The sequence below is a fragment of the Condylura cristata genome, unplaced genomic scaffold, assembly GCF_000260355.1.
Source record: "Condylura cristata isolate star-nosed mole 26May11 unplaced genomic scaffold, ConCri1.0 scaffold00009, whole genome shotgun sequence".
NCBI lineage: Eukaryota > Metazoa > Chordata > Mammalia > Eulipotyphla > Talpidae > Condylura > Condylura cristata.
In genome coordinates, this window is record NW_004567110.1 from 8,823,720 (window position 1) to 8,840,027 (window position 16,308).

Below are 16,308 nucleotides of genomic sequence, written 5' to 3' on the forward strand. Positions count from 1 at the left end.
GCACCAAGAATTCTCCAGCCAGACGGGGAGGCAGCGTGGCCCTTGCCTCTGAGCCTCGGGAAGAGCTCCTCAAAACCGCGCTGGGTGGCCAGCAGCCCTGCTTAAGTTACAAGCACTAGGAAATCCCATGAGCCCTCACCTAAGTGGCTTTGCTAATTCAGACCTAAGAGGCGAGACTGCAGTCGCGGCCAGGGAGATCCGCACTGCAGACACTCCACAGGTTCCTCTAAGGAAGCCAGTCCACCGAAGCACAGGGAACAAGCCCCTCGTGTCTGTGAAGCCCCCGTGTCCCCACCTCACGCCTACCAGGAGAAAGCCTGATCCAGCATGACTCAGCCTCTTCTCTGCAACTCCTGACCACGCGGCTTCAAGTTCACCCTCCAGAACAGAGACAAAAACACTTGCTATTTATCACTGGGCCCCCACCCCCTGGCCTGCCCCTCCTTTCACTGGAGGCAAAGGAGGCCACAGCCAAAGAAAGGGCTGCTCTGTCAGGAGAGCACTGATGGCCCCCCCGAGGCGCGGGCTCCTGCAGGGAATCTCACACAGCATCTCACGAACGCTGGCCAGAGCCTACAGGTGCCGCCTCTTCTATCCCCGGACAGATGAGGACCGAGAGTAGGTCCCTTGGGTTATGAGCCCAAATCATACGGCTTAGAAATGAGTTTGAATTAGGAACTCGGAATGGCCCAGCCCCGCGACCGGTATGTCCCTAGATCTGGCATCAGCCAAAGGGAAAAGCCACTGAGAAGGATGACCCCCACCACGCCGGCTAGCCCGATGCTCCCCAGGGAGTGCTGCAGTTGGTCAGTGACTTCAAGCACCGTGTTCACACATTCCTCTAAGTTGTATATTAAAAGTCTGATGAGCAGTGACGCCCAGGTGGGCTCTGCCAGGCTGAAACCTCCCAGGCCCGCAGGCCCCACCATGGCAGCCACTCGTTGTCTCCCTTCCCTGTTCCTCAGCAGCCTTCTCAGTGAGCATGCTCTCCTGCAGAGCCAGGGCTCGGCTCTAGCGTTATGCGACCCATCGGCATTGGCCCAGGGAAGGAGACCAGTGTCCGCCCTCTTCCCAGAGACACAGCATCTCCAGGAGGCCACTGTGGCCCCAGCCCAGGCCCCTGGCAAGATGGTCAGTGTCTACACACCATACTAGTAGAACTTTATGCTCTTCCCCATGTGCTCGGGGAACACATGGCACCTCCGCCACCAGTCTGGGCCACCGCCAACTGCAGGATGGACCCCGACCTCCTACGGCAGGGCAGAGAGCTCAGACCCTGGGTTCACCTGCCAGCTGTGAGCACCTGGGCCCATCTGCGAGCTCAGGCCTCTCACCCATAACAGAAGTAACTCGCGGGCTCCTAGAGAGAAGGACTTGATCTTCTGCTTATGCTTAAGTGAACTTTCTTCTTTTAGAACCATTTGGAATTTACCCAAAAGGGGTGGGGGGGCATTCTCACAGACTTGCACCCATGTTTTCGCTATTGTTCATTTACTAGGAAGGCACATATTGTGAAGACAATGAACCAATACCAACAGGCTATTGTGAACTAAAAGCTCAGACTTGGTTCTGATTTTCTTAGTCTACTCCTAAGGTCCTTGTCTGTGCCAGGACGCCGACCAAGATGCCATAATATACTTGCCACATCTCCTGAGGCTTCCAGGTCTGGGATGTAGCTGTTCTCAGACTTTGCCCACTGCTGTGACCTTGCCAGTACCAAGGAGGGCTGGCCAAGTACTTTGCAGTCATCAAGCTAGGGTTTGCATGGTAAGATGTGATAGGTGGCCCTCTACCTCTGCAGTTTTCTTCCCCTAAACCCATCATCCCACTCACGAGACATCCCATCACCCATGATCAAGGATACATTCAATATGATTCAAAATTGAAATGATACCCCAAGACACAGAGTCCCCCTCGTGCCCTGTCCCCTCTGCCCAATCTCCTCAAGCACCGGTTACCACTCGTGTTGACTTCTGGTGTAAAGCTAGAGTGATAGAAATTCGTACATCCCCTCTGCCCACATGCAATCTTTACACAAAACATAGTGGGCTGCACTCACTAGTCTGGAGTTTCTTTCTCCACAACATATCCCAAGATCTGTCCAATGGTGAACTCGGCCCTCAGCGGTTCCTTCACATTGAGTCTCTGTTCTTGGGCGTCATCTCCAGCATGATCTCCAGCACATGGTTGAGTTGCTGCCAGCCTTTTGCTGCCTTAACAATGCTACTGTGCAGGAAGGGAACCGGTACAACCACTATGAAAAGCAGAGGTTCCTCAAAAACTTAAAATAGAAGAGCCCCGGGCCCTCCCTGGTGGTGCAACAGGTTAGGTCGCAGCACTGCAAGCTGGCTGCAGCAACTTCCGTGCCACTTCCATCTCCACCCTGGAAGTGACCCACTTGGTGCAACAGGCCTAGCCTGTCTCACCCAATGCTCCCCTCAGCAGTGCCCTTCGTGATCACCTGATCTGTTCCCCACTCTGTTTCTGGTGAAGCCTCTCACCGCTCCTGCATCTCTGGCCTGTACCCCAGTTCTGTATGCATAAATAAATCTTAAAAAAAAAAAAAATAGAAGTGTCCCACAATCCAGCTACTCCACTCTGGATATTTATCCAAAGATCACAAAAACATGAATTCAAAATGATAGTGGATTCACTGTAGCATTGCTCACAAGAGCCAAAAACTGGAATCGGCCTGGCTGTCCCTTGACAGGCGAGTGGTCAAGATGTGGTGCACAACGGAATATTACTAGCTGTGGAAAGAGTGACACCTTGCTATGTGTGGCACAGGGATGGATCTTGAGGGCATTGTGTGTGCTAAGTGAAGTAAGTCAGACAGAACGATGATTTCACTCTTCTGTGGAAGATAAATAAACGAACAAACAAAAAAACTATTCGACTCTAAAGAACAAAATGGCTGTTACTAGAAGGGACAGGGACTGGGGGTGGGGTCGGGGATGTGCTCTTGAATTGGGGAAGGCAGGCCACCTGCACCGTGAATAATCATGTGCCTTGCTTGTTTGACACAAATCTCCACAAGTGCATGACTTGGGGAGCTCTCTCAACCTGGGATGACCAGTCAAAGGGCCTGTGTTTGCAGTTAGGACAGAAAAGTCAGCTTCTTCCGGTTCCCCTGCAGAACCAGAGCTCAGCACCAACCTGTGGTCACGCACTCTTACAGACACTTTTGCTTTGCCTTTCCCTTCTCACCTGTTTGAAGGCCACTAGCCATTCTCCTTCTGCATGCCCGTGTGCTCATTTCCTGGGATTATCCGCTCCCACACTTTGGCTTCTCCCCTTCCCCATGGGCCAAGGCGCTCTGGTACGAGCTGGCTGCACATCACATGGGCTTCAGCCTTGAAAGGAGAGCCAGCAGCCTGCAGGAATGCAGCCTGCAGGAATTCTTGTCATGCAGCAGGAATGCAAGGGTAAGACCCAAGACCATTCCAGAAAGGCAAAGTTCAGCCATGGTTCGAGTCAAATGAATGGCTCATGTCCACCAAGGCCTCTGTGTCACTTGGAGAGAAGCACAGACGGGAAAGGACTACAACAGGAGGGAGCCCCATGCTGGTGAAGCCCACATGGACAGGTGAGGCACTGAAGGACACGCAGGACTCGATGCCCGCGAGAGGCCTCACGCTGCCCGGAGGGAGCACTGCTTTCCCTTCATGACATCCAACTGACACGTGACGGCCACATTGTTGGCTTCGGGACCAGCTGTATTGTGTAGCTCCCTGCTTCGATCACCCGAAGAACCTTACAAAGCAGGTTTCGGAACACGAGTGGGTGCGAGGTGCATCCCTGGAAAAGGCGCCCAAAAGAGCGATTCAAAGGGGCCTCTCTGAGCAGGTACCGTGTCCCCCCAGGTTAACAGGGCCTGGGCAGGCTGCCTGTGCTCCCTGAGCCTTCCGGGAGCTCAGGTTGGGAGGAAAGGAGAAACTTGGACAAAGAGGAGTGACCTCTCCCCGGGTTTTGCTTAGGAGAGAAACCACTGATGCTGGAGAGATGTCTGCTTTGAACCTCTTTCTTGCACTCCCAAATCTGCACAAGCCTCCAGGCTGTGAACAAGAAACGGAACCTTCTGTTCTGCAAATATCTCGGGTCTGGTAAGAATTCTCCCTCTGACCCGAGATACCCTGGGCAGTTCACCTGCATGTCTGATGCTTTATCGACACACCTGCAGGCCTCTGGAGCCATCTGGGTGCTATCGCCAGCATGACTGCAATCAGGAAGGAGGAGGACGGCCCTGCACCAAGTCGGGCACTGGTGTGCCGGGATCAGGGCTTACATCTCTACTCTCGCAATATCTTCTTTATCCATCTAGTCCTCTCCCTTCCCGCTTATACCACCTCCTAACGGCCTCCTGATGGTCTCCAGGTGCCCAAATGCTTTGAAACCTCCTCCTTCTCTCTGCCCTCACCTCTTCTTCCCAGCCAGTCCACCAAAAAGCCGACCTTATTCTCTTGGATGTGTCTGCTCAAAATCCCTGAGGGGCCCTCCTTTCCCTCAGTGCTCAACACCACACTCTACTCTCAGGTTCTCAGCTCATCGCTGAGCCTGTCTGTGCTCCGGCTCTGAGCACAGTCCTTGTGAGCCTCCACGCTGACCAACAGCTGTAAACAAAGCACCCACACAATGCCCCTCTTGAGCCCCCAGTTCAGCTCCCCCACCAACACACACCCAGTACACACTGCTTCTAGATGAGATGACAGGGTCAGCCCCACCTCCTTTAAGAAAACTTTCCCCATGACTGAGCAGCAATCTGCACCGTGAGCCTGCACCACCCCAGGCAGAGTGGCACAGAAACTCAGACTCGCGCCCAGGCACAAAAGATGCTCGGGTGCAGGGGGATGAGAGAGTTCTGGCAGCCAGTCCTAAGTCTGCACATCAGGGAGGACTTCCTGGAGGAGGAGGCAGGTTGCCACCTGGTTTGGAGAGGAGAGGGTGGGGCTGGAGGTGTATGTAGCATGAGAGCCAGAGAGTGCCCTCTGGATAGGAAGAGTCACTACCGGTCACACTTACTATTCAGAGTCAGCATGAGGCCCAAACAGAACTACCTTCCCTGACAGCCCTCCTCCACAGAGGGACACAAATTCAGCTGACAAATGTAAATCAAGTAACTCCAGAGTAATTCTGAGGTCAGGAGTCTCCTCAAAGGAACCAGGAAGAATTACCAAGGTCCCCAGTCGCGGGATTGGCAGCTTCAGAAGGCTTGGCCCACAGCCTGAAAGACAAACACTAGGAAAAGGAGCTTCTTCTAAAAGATTTTGAGAATCTGCCTGGGAAGATGACGGATTCCAACCTCGCACACGAAAGCAATGTCACCCATGGACTGTGTCATCTGTAAAGGCCCGTCCTATGACGAACACCTTCCAACTGTGAATGTCCCACCTGTCACTTCTGGAGGTCAGGAAGCTGTGCTCTCACTTTTAAGGGGCTTGCTGGGGCATACAACAAAACAGAAGGTTCTAGAGAGAGGGTTCTGGGCTGAACCTCCAGTGCCCCCACAGACTCTTCATTCTGTGAATTCTGGGAAATCTAGAACTTGGGGGAGGGGGTGGTGTCACTTCATTCAGCTCTCCTTAAAGCCCAGCGAGGGACTTGGGGCTTCTGTGGCTTTCTGGCAACTCATCTGGGCCAAGGTGCTGAAGTCCTAAGACTGACTCATCGGCTCAGCGAGTAAGCAGATCTACTCTTCAGCGAACAGGAGGCTCTGGCACCCCGGTACCACAGGCCCCATCTAAGCCCTCTCTGGAAGGAGAGCGGGGCTGAGGACCTTCTGGAGGGCTGGGCGGGGGCGGGGCTGGAAGCAGCCCGCTGTGCCACAGAACAGGGCCTTCCACGAGAGTCCATCGCCGCGGCCCACAAAGCCCCATGCACCGTCCCTGTTTTTTAGCTGTTGTCTTAAAAACTGGCCACAGACAAAAGGTAACAGAAAAAGCACAGAAGTCCAGGGATGTGAATAGAACCACTCCCACAAAGTTTAATGGGCCATACAATGTAAACCTAAGATAAAAATAGCATCATGAAAATAATAAATAAAAGAAATGATTAAGTAACAATAACAGATAATGAAACAAATACTGAGCCATCACATACAAATGCGCATTAGGCCTTTGCAAATGAAGTGCAGGGCTTTCTACTGGACCTCAGGATGCATTTAGCAGCACAGGGTGTGGACACCAGTCTGGATTCCATGGGGTCCCGCCTCCAGCAAGGTATTTAGCCCTTTGCCCTTGATCCTGATTACCTACCAAATGGAGCTAATAGCATCTGTCTCCTCTTCCTCTGACCAGGAGGGCTGGATAAAGATCTCACTCTGAGTTGAAAGGAAATTCACTGAGCAGGTACTATGCGCCAGGCAGCCTGTCTCACTCCCACCGTGCTCTGATGTTATCACCCCTGTCTTACAGGAGTGGAAAATGGTTGCCCTGAGCCATCCATTCCCAGAGCCAGCTTTGGGGAAGGACACCAAGAGCATTTCTGTCTGCAAAGGGTTTCTGTCCTATCTGCTGGGTCACAGCTGTAGGCAGAGCAGGACAGAACTGGAGTCGCTGGCGCCCGGCCCTCCCCCACTCACTGTTCCATTGAGAGGGGCCAGTCCCCAAGCCAGTGCCCGCGCCCCTCCCTCCCTGCACACCCTAGAAGAACCAGGCCCCCAGAGAGACCCGCCAGTCTGGATAGAGAACATCCAGGCAATGTTTCAAGCCCGAGCCAGTTGGCCCAGCCTCCTGCCTGGGAAGGCGAGTTGGGAGCCACCCTCTGCAGAGAACCCGAGCACACAAGAAAGGCTTTGTCCGCCCTGCTCGAGAGGGATCCCCACGGCTCGGCCAGTCGCCTCACAGCCCAGCCTATTTCCGGGCTTCTGACATGGGAATGGGGGTGGGGGCAGGCGCGACCCTCTGCAGAGCTTTCCGCTAAGGTTGACAATGGACTGATTCGCAAGAGTTCCGAGTCTCCTCTTTGGGGAAGGAATGTTCCTCTCTCTTTCCTGTCCCTTCTGTGCACACAGCACACAGACCAAGCACAGGGATCCCCGCGCTCACGCTGGAGTCCTCTGTCCACAGCACTCCAGAGAGGGACCTTAGCCTGGGGGTGAAATCAGGCTGGTTAAATAAACCCAGCTGCGCCAGCCCTCCATGGCTGCCTACTCCTCTCAAATCAATCCCAAGGTCTCCCCTCGGGGTGGAGCCCTCACCCCTGATCACACACCTACCCCTCACTCACTCCTCTCCAGCCCACACGAGCCTCCTTTCTGTCTGGGTCAGCGCAGGATCCGCCCTCTCCCCCTTGCTCTGTTCCAGCTAGCAGACACCTATGAGCCCATCATACCTCCTCCCCACCTGTACTGCTACCCATGGGGGGACCTGCAGGAGGAAGGAGGAAGAGTTCCAGGAGAAACTGCAGAACTGCGTCCAGCAGCGGCGGCTGGGCCCTTCTGCACCCCTGGCCTGCCCAGTAGCTCTCCTCCCGGCTCTGGCCATGCTGCTCCCGCCTTCCCAGGGCTGGCCCACGGGACGCCTGTGTTGGCTGCTTAGCCCTCCCATACCTGCCCTCGGCTCTGAGCACTGGGAACCCTGGCTTGTGTGCCTGCTCTCTACCCCAGCCGTCTCTGGTTCACTCTCCAACTTCGCTCATGCCTCAGAACCTTCTGATCCCGGTGCTTAGAACAGTGCCAGGCATGCCCCGTAGATGCTAGTACAGTCATGCTGACATCACAGTTACAAGCAGGGTGAACAGGGTGAACCGCGCGTGTGCCTGCTCTCTACCCCGGCCGTCTCTGGTTCACTCTCCAACTTCGCTCATGCCTCAGAACCTTCTGATCCCGGTGCCTAGAACAGTGCCAGGCATGCCCCGTAGATGCTAGTACAGTCATGCTGACATCACAGTTACAAGCAGCGTGAACAGCCGTGGCCACCTCAGAGCAACCAGGACTGCGTGCCAGATCCGACTCTAGCCGGGGATGCACAGGTCAACACTGGCCGGGGGTCAGGTCCAGACCTGGCGGCTCAGCACCCTGCAGATACCCAGCTGTCCAGCTCTCCGCGGCCTGACCGCAAGTCCTCGTGGTGTGTGAATGCACCAGACCACCCGCCTGTGTCACCAGCGGTCCCACTAGCTGTGCCTGGCAGACACGTGTAAACCCAGGAGGCCGGTGCCAGCCGTCTGAAGAGCTTAGTTACACCCAAGGCTGGCTTTTAATGCTACCAGGCAACGGGACAGGCTGGAGGCAGGTAGGGCAGGCTGGGCCGCTCGCCAGCCACAGGATTTGGGGTCACGGGCACCCTGTCTCTGAGGCGTCAGTATTCTCAGCTGTAGAACTAAGGAGATCACCTTAGTACCACCAGGACCATCCTGAGATTCAAAGTTCTACAGGGGAAAGACCTGGCACAGCAAAAGCACAGGAAGGAAAAAGACAGAAACCATCCTGGGTCTTTGGAAAGTACAGGCACAGGTTCTCAGCAGGTTGTTTCTGACAGCGCACCGGTGAGGTGGGAACAAGCCCTAAGCCAGACAGGCATTAGGGGACCTTGCGGCTCCTAGGGCCAGTCCCCACACCTTCTGGGCATGTCTGCATTCCACGGGGTTAAGGAAAGATGCTGGCTTCCTCCTGTGAGGAGCCACCCGGCAGCGTGGCAGGGCTCGCAAAGAGGACACATGAGGTGAGCAATGCGCCTGCACCGTGGTGCGGGCGATTTCAGGTAACAGCCACCACTTTGGGGAGTTGCACACGTATCCCCACTGGGCTCCCACTATAAAAACACGTGGGGCACCCTTCTGTCGGCCAGCGCTGACGGCGGGGTACGGTTCCTTCTCTCTCGTGCTGTATACACAGTCGTCTGTCCATCCGGGGCCCACCAGGGCTCTGGCTCGCCTGGGATCCAGGACGCTGGCCCGCGGCATCAGAAGCGAGAGCGCCCTCTCTCCTAAGGCGCCCACGGAAAGGACCGCCTCGCCCACATTTCATTGGTCACCCCACCTTCCAGAAGGGGTAAGCATGCACAGAGGGAGGGGGCAGGTAGCGGTGAGCAGTGATAGGCCCTCTGGTGAGGATGCTTTTCACTTTCATTTCCCCTCACTTAGCACAGTGTCTGATGAAACGGCCAGGACTCGGGGATGTTCCTTCCATACAGGAGCACACATCTCTGCACTTGACATTCAGGGCCTGTTGGGGGTTCTGCACGCAAAGCAGGCCGGTCCTTGATACTGCAACCGGCGCCTTGATGCCCAGTGGTGGGACCTCACTGCCTGCGTTCAGATCCCAGCTCTGCCTTTCAGCCTGCGGGTGATGCTGGCCCATGTCCTGCCTCTTGGTGCCTCAGCTTCGTCCTCTGTGTGATGCAGATGGTGCGTGCAGCGCTCAGAACACTGCTGTGGGGGAGGGGAGTTACTGGCAGAAAGTGCTGTGCATGGGGCTGGGGTGTGTAATAAACATGCCATAAGTGGGAACTACTATTACAGCTTAACATCCGGGCACATCTCGGATCCTTCCACTGGGTCATTTGCTTTATTTAATTCTTCCACAGGCCCTCAAATGACAAAATACCGTCCGGCAACATGTTCCCTACATTCTCCCAGCACAAGCCACATGCCTCACACCTGCTACAGCCCCCCCGACACCCCCTAACTGGAAAGGATCACCCTCTGTCTCCATGCACACCGTGACACTAGATATAACTATATACCATCATGCATGACACAAACTCGTAAGTGATCACCCCCTTTTGAAGTACATCTGACAGACTACCCCTCTCCAAACACGCCGTCGAGAAAGGCTTCCCTGGACTATCGTATCTGGCAGCTCCAAAGTCACAGACACTGGGACAGGGGTTGAACCCCGGTCGGGGGCTAGACCCTTCCCTGGGCCTCCCTCACCTCCACAAGAGGGACGGACCTCCCCAGCCTCACAAACTCCCTCGGATAACAAAAGTGAAAGGAGTGGCCATTTGCTGGGCACACAAGAGGAGGGGCTCGGCCAGTATTAGTTCTCTGTTTTTAACAGTATTTGGCATGGAAAACCCAGGAAATTATAAGAGAACCCTACACAAGAGTGATCCACAGCCTCCTGCGAGAAGCCAAGGGAATTTTTCAAAAGTCCATTTCAACAGCAATATTTCATGAAGTCATCATGAGATGTCTAAACTCCCCCTTCATTTCCAGTATGCAAATGTGATTAACGTGTCGGTGGCAGTGGTCGAAGTTCACGCCCAACCTTGTTTAGCCCTTCAGGGTCAAAAGGGTTGCCGGAGCCTGCAGGCCGTCACCAGCGAGCTGCGACTGGTGAGCCCCTCTGTGCACTGCTCTTCGTGGCCCTGTGGGCACCAGGCTGCCCTGGAGAGGGGCATGAAATAGAACAGCACCCCAAAAAGCTGTGACATGTGCCTCTCGGGAGACTGTCTTCTGCCCCCGCGGGCACCAACTCATGCTCCCTGATGGGGACAGGTCCGTGAATGCTAATGGTAACCAGAACCCACATCCACTTCCTGTCTCACTAGAGGATTTGGTGCAGAGACCTGCGAAAAGGGTACTCACGCGCTGTCTCCATCAAAAATTAGTGCGAGCGTGAATCATGCAGACTTCAACTGAGGTGCCCTGGTTCAAACCCAGGCTCCCCTGCTCGCTGTTTCAGGAAGCCTCCTCCTCCAGAAGTGGAGGTAGCTGGGGGAAGTAAGTGATTTAATGAACATAAAGCAGTGCCTGACCCGTTGCAAGCCCTCAATAAATCCTTGTGATTTTCTTATTAGCGATCAACTCCATTCTCATGGTGTCCGCCCTGTGAAAGCGCCCAGTGCGACCAGCTCCGACAGCTGGATCCCATTTTCTGCCACAACGAAGGGACTTCAGAGCAGTCACTCAGAAGTCACTGTGCGTGGGTCGGCCTTGCCTCCCCCGCCTGCATTCAAGTATTTGTTCCCTTTTCACTCAAGAATACATATTAACCCCTCATACATCTGAGACCACACAGCAAACAGGACAGGTCACCGCCTCAGCCATCTCATGAGAAGCCACACCTGAAACAGGCAAAGCAAATAGGTGACTTTTCTTTTTACAGACTATGAGACTGTCGGAGCTGAGGTGATGAGGTTCTGTGTGTGAGGGTTCTCGGGCCCTCTGAGAAAGACTTCAGCAGGTGTTCCCAATCATCGGCGCATGGCCAGTTTACCAAGGAAAGGAGAACCGGGCAGGAGATGCCTGCAGACACGTTGCAGGGCAGGCTGAAAAGACAAGCCTGCATTTTGCCAGGGCAAGGGGTGGTTCTTTTATAATGTTCCTTGATGAAATTATTGTTAGAATTATTGCCTTGGGGTCAGATGCTTGGTCTTCTAAGATCAATAAATCTCTCTTTCCCCACCCTGGCTGATAAGCTTTTCTGACCCGACCTCAGATTCCTGGAAATTTCTAAGATTCATTAATCATGCTTACCTCCACTTCTGGTATTTGTCCTTGTGAAACCTTCCATACTAAATTTCTCTACTAAGGTTCCATCAAAATCAGCACTATCGAATGATTCAGAATAACGGGTGTTGGGGAACGGAGGAAACCACCTTTCAAAAGGTGGAAAGAGCCAAAAGGGCAATGGAGTGGGGTGTCTGGGAGGTAAATGAAGAACTGGGAGCTGGGCGGGCAGGCCACGAGGAGCAGCTGGGAGGCAGTCGGGGTTCTGTAAGAGTGGGCGCCTACTTGGTGATGGGAAACCCGCGGGGATTACAACTGAGATGGGAAAAAAAATGTACAAAATGATGTAAAAATAAACTTATAAAATAAAAAAAAATAAAAATAGATTTTTTAATAAATTAAAAAAAAAAAGTGGGCACCTAGCTGCAGCCTGGAGCGGCTTTATGCAGGGGTGTATGGGACTGACGGTTTATGTGCATTCCTTGGGCATCAAAAGGACCATGGTGGCGCAAAGGGATCCATTAGGCTGACAGGACGTGTGGACAGTGAAAGACGATGATGGTCTGGACGACAAAGGTGTCCTTGGGGAGAAGGGACTTTTGCAATGACATTAGACTAGATTATGATACTCAAAATTAGGGAGAAAAAAAAAAGGTCCTTCACTTTGGGACTGTCTGTGAGCTCTTCAGAGATCTGATTCTCCAGCCCCACACGGAACCCTCGGGTGCTTGCAACTCAGCCTTCTTGCTGGTAACAAGGGGTTCTGATGTCTATCACCATTTAAGAACCTGGCCTCGATGGCTAATAATATTAACCAATACGCAGAAATGTCCCGGAACTGTTTTGATCTCCCTCCCTCTAGGACCAAACCACACAGATCCCTGGAAGCGTGATACTGAGATCCACGGGTGATTTCTAGGAAAGAATCTGTCCATGAGCATCCACTTATCCCACCTGGAGCCAGCCCAGGTCAAGCAAGAGAAAATCAGATGGAGGCAAACAGGCTGAACCAGCAGCAGAAAGAGCAGACAGCAAGGGGGAGATGCAGCCCACTCCTGGAGGCGCCTTCAGGAAAGTCACATTCCAGCTGCAAGAGAAGAATGTGGCTGTCCCTCAGGAAGGCCTGGGGCCGGACAGCCTCCCGGAGCCGGGTCATGGAATGCCCTCCCTGGCCCCAGCACTGCTGACACATGCCCTTGGGTGCAGGAGGGCCCAGGGGGTAATGTCTAAGTAGCAGGTAACAGAGTCAGAACTTGTACAGAGGCCCTAAAAAGAATTCACATCACAGATCCTGGGGTCAGACTGGCCTCAGACTGCAGCGTAAATGGCGCTCACCATCCAGGTGATGCAAGACAGAGCCCACTGCCCAAGGTGGCCAAGAGGATGACAAGCAATCACAGTGCTGGTATCCTCTGAGGGCAGCGAGTGAATTCTACTGCACAGGACAGGGGAGGGGGGGGGAGGGGCTGCACAATGTTAGCCGACATCTACTGTTCATGAAGTAACTCCATGAATGTCAAACAAGCTCACACTGGTCTCGATTCGTGAATTCTATTGACATCCAACTCGTGTGTGGATCCAACCTGCTTGATTACGTCCAGCGACAGGCAACTTGCTCATTGTATTTTCAGAGAAGGTGCATTCATTCCATCATCCAGAATTCACCTGAGCCCCCAGCCTGTACCAGGCCCCATGCTCAGCACCACGCAGGAATGCCAGGTGCTGATAGCACGCAGTCGGGCTGACGGGCGATGCGGGATGTTATGCAGAGAATTCTGAGTGTGGGTTAGAGGAAAGGAATGTCATGATCAATTAGTGAGGTCTGCTGCAGGGACCCAGAAGAAAGCGACAACATGCATGACATGCATTCGCTATCTCTGCCCCGGGGACACAGAGATATGTCCCTGCACAGGGCTCCAATCTAGCTAACAAAGCAAAAACTAAAGAAGCACAAAGTGTAGGATATGTCGGACCCAGGGTCTGACACGGAGCTCTCACTTTGAGAAACAGACTGAGAAAACCACGGCGCCTTGGCAAGTGGCCGCGTGTGCCGAGCAGGACAGCGCCTGGCCAGCCCGTTCTGCTGTGCTCCGAGGCTCACGGAGCTAAGAGCTAAAGCCAGTTCTCATGATGAAGTTGGCCTACAGGAGTCTACGCAGGACACGGACAGGCCCGAGCAGGGAAGAAAAGGCACTGAGGGAGAACAAGCTCAGAGCAGGCCCACGGCTCGTGCCCACCATCCGGCTCCCACGGGTACTGCCGCCAGGTCGCCAGCGTCCCCCATGCTGCAAACCAGGTGGTCTCTGCTGTGCGTCCTCGTCCTAAGTCACCTCTCACCAGCACTGTCAGCTCTGACCCCACCACTCTTTACAAGGACGATTCCAGAGACTTCTGACACACTGCCCAGGCTTGTGGCTTTGCTGGCTCCTAATTGTTCCTCCCGACCTCCTCCTCGTCCAGCCTGCCTCCTCCCCTGCCTGGGGTCCCTCCACTCACAGCCTGGGGCCCCGTCCTGTGGCCTTTCTCTACCTGGACTCCAGTCCCAAGGGCTTAGAGCGCTTCTCTGTTCTGGTGTCTTCCAAATGCTCTCTCTCCTGACATCTCTAGGTAGATAGCTGATGAGATCTGCAACTGGACAAGTCCATACAGAATTCTCTGTTCCTATTTGATCTTCCCCATCTCCTCTCAAAAAATACAGCATCCACCCAGTGGCTGAAGCCACGACTTCAGGGTCTTCCTTGGGTCCTTTCTTCAGCCATAGGATCCAGTCCACACACGAGTCCCATTGCCACTGCTTTGCCACTACTGCCCCCCAAATCTACGGTGTCCCCTCTTCCCAGCCCCACCCCAACCAGGCCATGCCTCTCTGACCTATAATACAGCCACGTGGCTTCCCCACTCCTCGGCCACCCGGGCCCATCCACCTGCCTGCTCTCCACACCTCACCCCACTTCCGCCATCAGCTCCTCCTTCTGCTCCTCAATCATCAGGTTCGCTCTCCTTTGAGAAATACCTCTCCGTATCCCTGAGAAGTGCTTTCATCTGCTAGGATGTTATGGAAAATAATGCTTCCCATCTGCATGGAGTTGAGTAAGGTCCCCTCCTCCCCCATATTCTTGTGTTCCCAGAACCTCAGAATTTGTTTTTACTTGAAAAGAGGGCCTGGGTAGTCATTTGTTAGGATGAGGTCATACTAGGTAAGGGAAGGAAGACCCTCAACGCAGCACTGGCATTCTATATGGGGGGATGGGAGATGGCGCCTGGAAAGGCGGGGATCTTCTTCCCCACAGCAGCCTTCATGGGGACCTGGCCTCCTGACTCCTCTGGTCTCCAGCGCTGAGACAATGCCTATCTGCTGCTGTCAGTCACCCATGTTTGGTGACTCCTTACAGTAACCCTAGGAAGTGATAAATGTTCTTCCCGGCTCAGTCCCCAGCCTGCAAAGGAGAATTCTGTTTCTCCCACCATAGAAGATGAGACTGAGTCAAGCTATGCCGCAGAGCTGAGATGCAATCCCAGTGTGACTCCAGAAAGCGGCTTTTTACAGGGGGCTGGGCAGTCACCCTCACTGCACGGAACAGAGGCCAAAAAAAAAAAAAGCAGGTGGTTGTCACAAAGCGACATCTGAATACATGCGTGCTTGAAAGGCCTCCAGCAGCTCCTCTGTCAGAGTCTCCGGGAAATTCTGGCGACAGGAGAGGGGAACTGGCTATCAGCCGCTTCCAGGAACACTAAAGGCTGGCGGGGGCCAAAGACCACAGCTGGAGCGCGCCTGCTGCTGGGACCACCTCACCTCACAAAAACACGTTTAATAGGCTTCTGTATCCCCCGTAATTACATTTTGCTCATCACGGCTCCTTGGTAGCCCCAGCCCCCAATCGTTAGTATTGTACTTGGCCCAGGTGCTGCCATGCTTACCTTCTGAACAGGCCATTCTGGGCAAAAGATCCAAAACTTTAACTGGTGCAGGCGCACAACTTGGAAGAACTCCTGGCGCGTAATTATTTTTAACAGGAAAAAATAGCCCATCTTGTCAGCTTTCCATTCTGGGCAGAGACGCACCGGCCTCGAGTGCCTTCATAAAAGGGCGCCCTCCCAGGACATACGTCATCCTCCCGCCGACAGGCGAGCGGTGAATGCGGCCATTCACTGAGGCACAACCGGCCCTAATGTCCGCGCGCCCGCGTGCAGAGGGAGAGTCGCCCACCTTGGCTCCGGCCACCACCCGGGAGAGGGCTCATGCTCCTTTTCTACAGCTTCAATGAAAACAGGGCTTGTGTGCTTTATCATTTAAATTTCAAACTATATCCCTGGCCAAGGAGAAATACAAACACTACAGGGCTGGGGACTGCCAGGCAGGAGAGAGAGGCCCGGCGGAGAAATAAAAGCCAGAGGGTCCGGCGTTGTCCACTCAGTTTCTGCCTCAGCCTCCGCTACCCCTCCACCTCCTGCTCCACACCCTTCTTGCTCTTATTATTTGTCCCAGTACATTTATCTATTGATGTTGTTTCTATATGCTCACTAGTATATATGTATATATATCATTAGCGTGTACTAGTAATAATTCTATTGTAGACATTATTACTCTTATTACTTATTATCATACTACCATTACCATTATTACTATTATTATTGTGTTGTTGTTAGCAGATAATAGTGAGTCTTACCTGCCCAGATCCTGGCAGCCTCTCTCCCTTCGGGAGGTCACATCTGTCTGGTCCTCAGTTTCCCTCCTCTGTACAACAACGAACTGGAGAAATAGTAAGAAGCCCTAGCCTGAGGTAGCCTTAGAAAGTTAAGAGCAGAAGACTGACTCAGTTCTGCTGAATTATGGCCCACAGTTAATGGTCCAAAGGCATTGGCTTTTCTCAGTCTTGGCCTTGTCTCTAAGAGCTGGAATCCAGGTAGAAAGAA

The 16,308-nt window shown here is 53.7% G+C and overlaps 1 long non-coding RNA gene across 5 annotated transcripts in view; it reads right to left on the reverse strand.

Moving 5' to 3' along the window:
* LOC105853450 overlaps positions 1-16,308 on the reverse strand; it is a 136,841-nt gene that overhangs the window by 99,571 nt on the left and 20,962 nt on the right. The gene's annotated exons all lie outside the window — the stretch shown is intronic.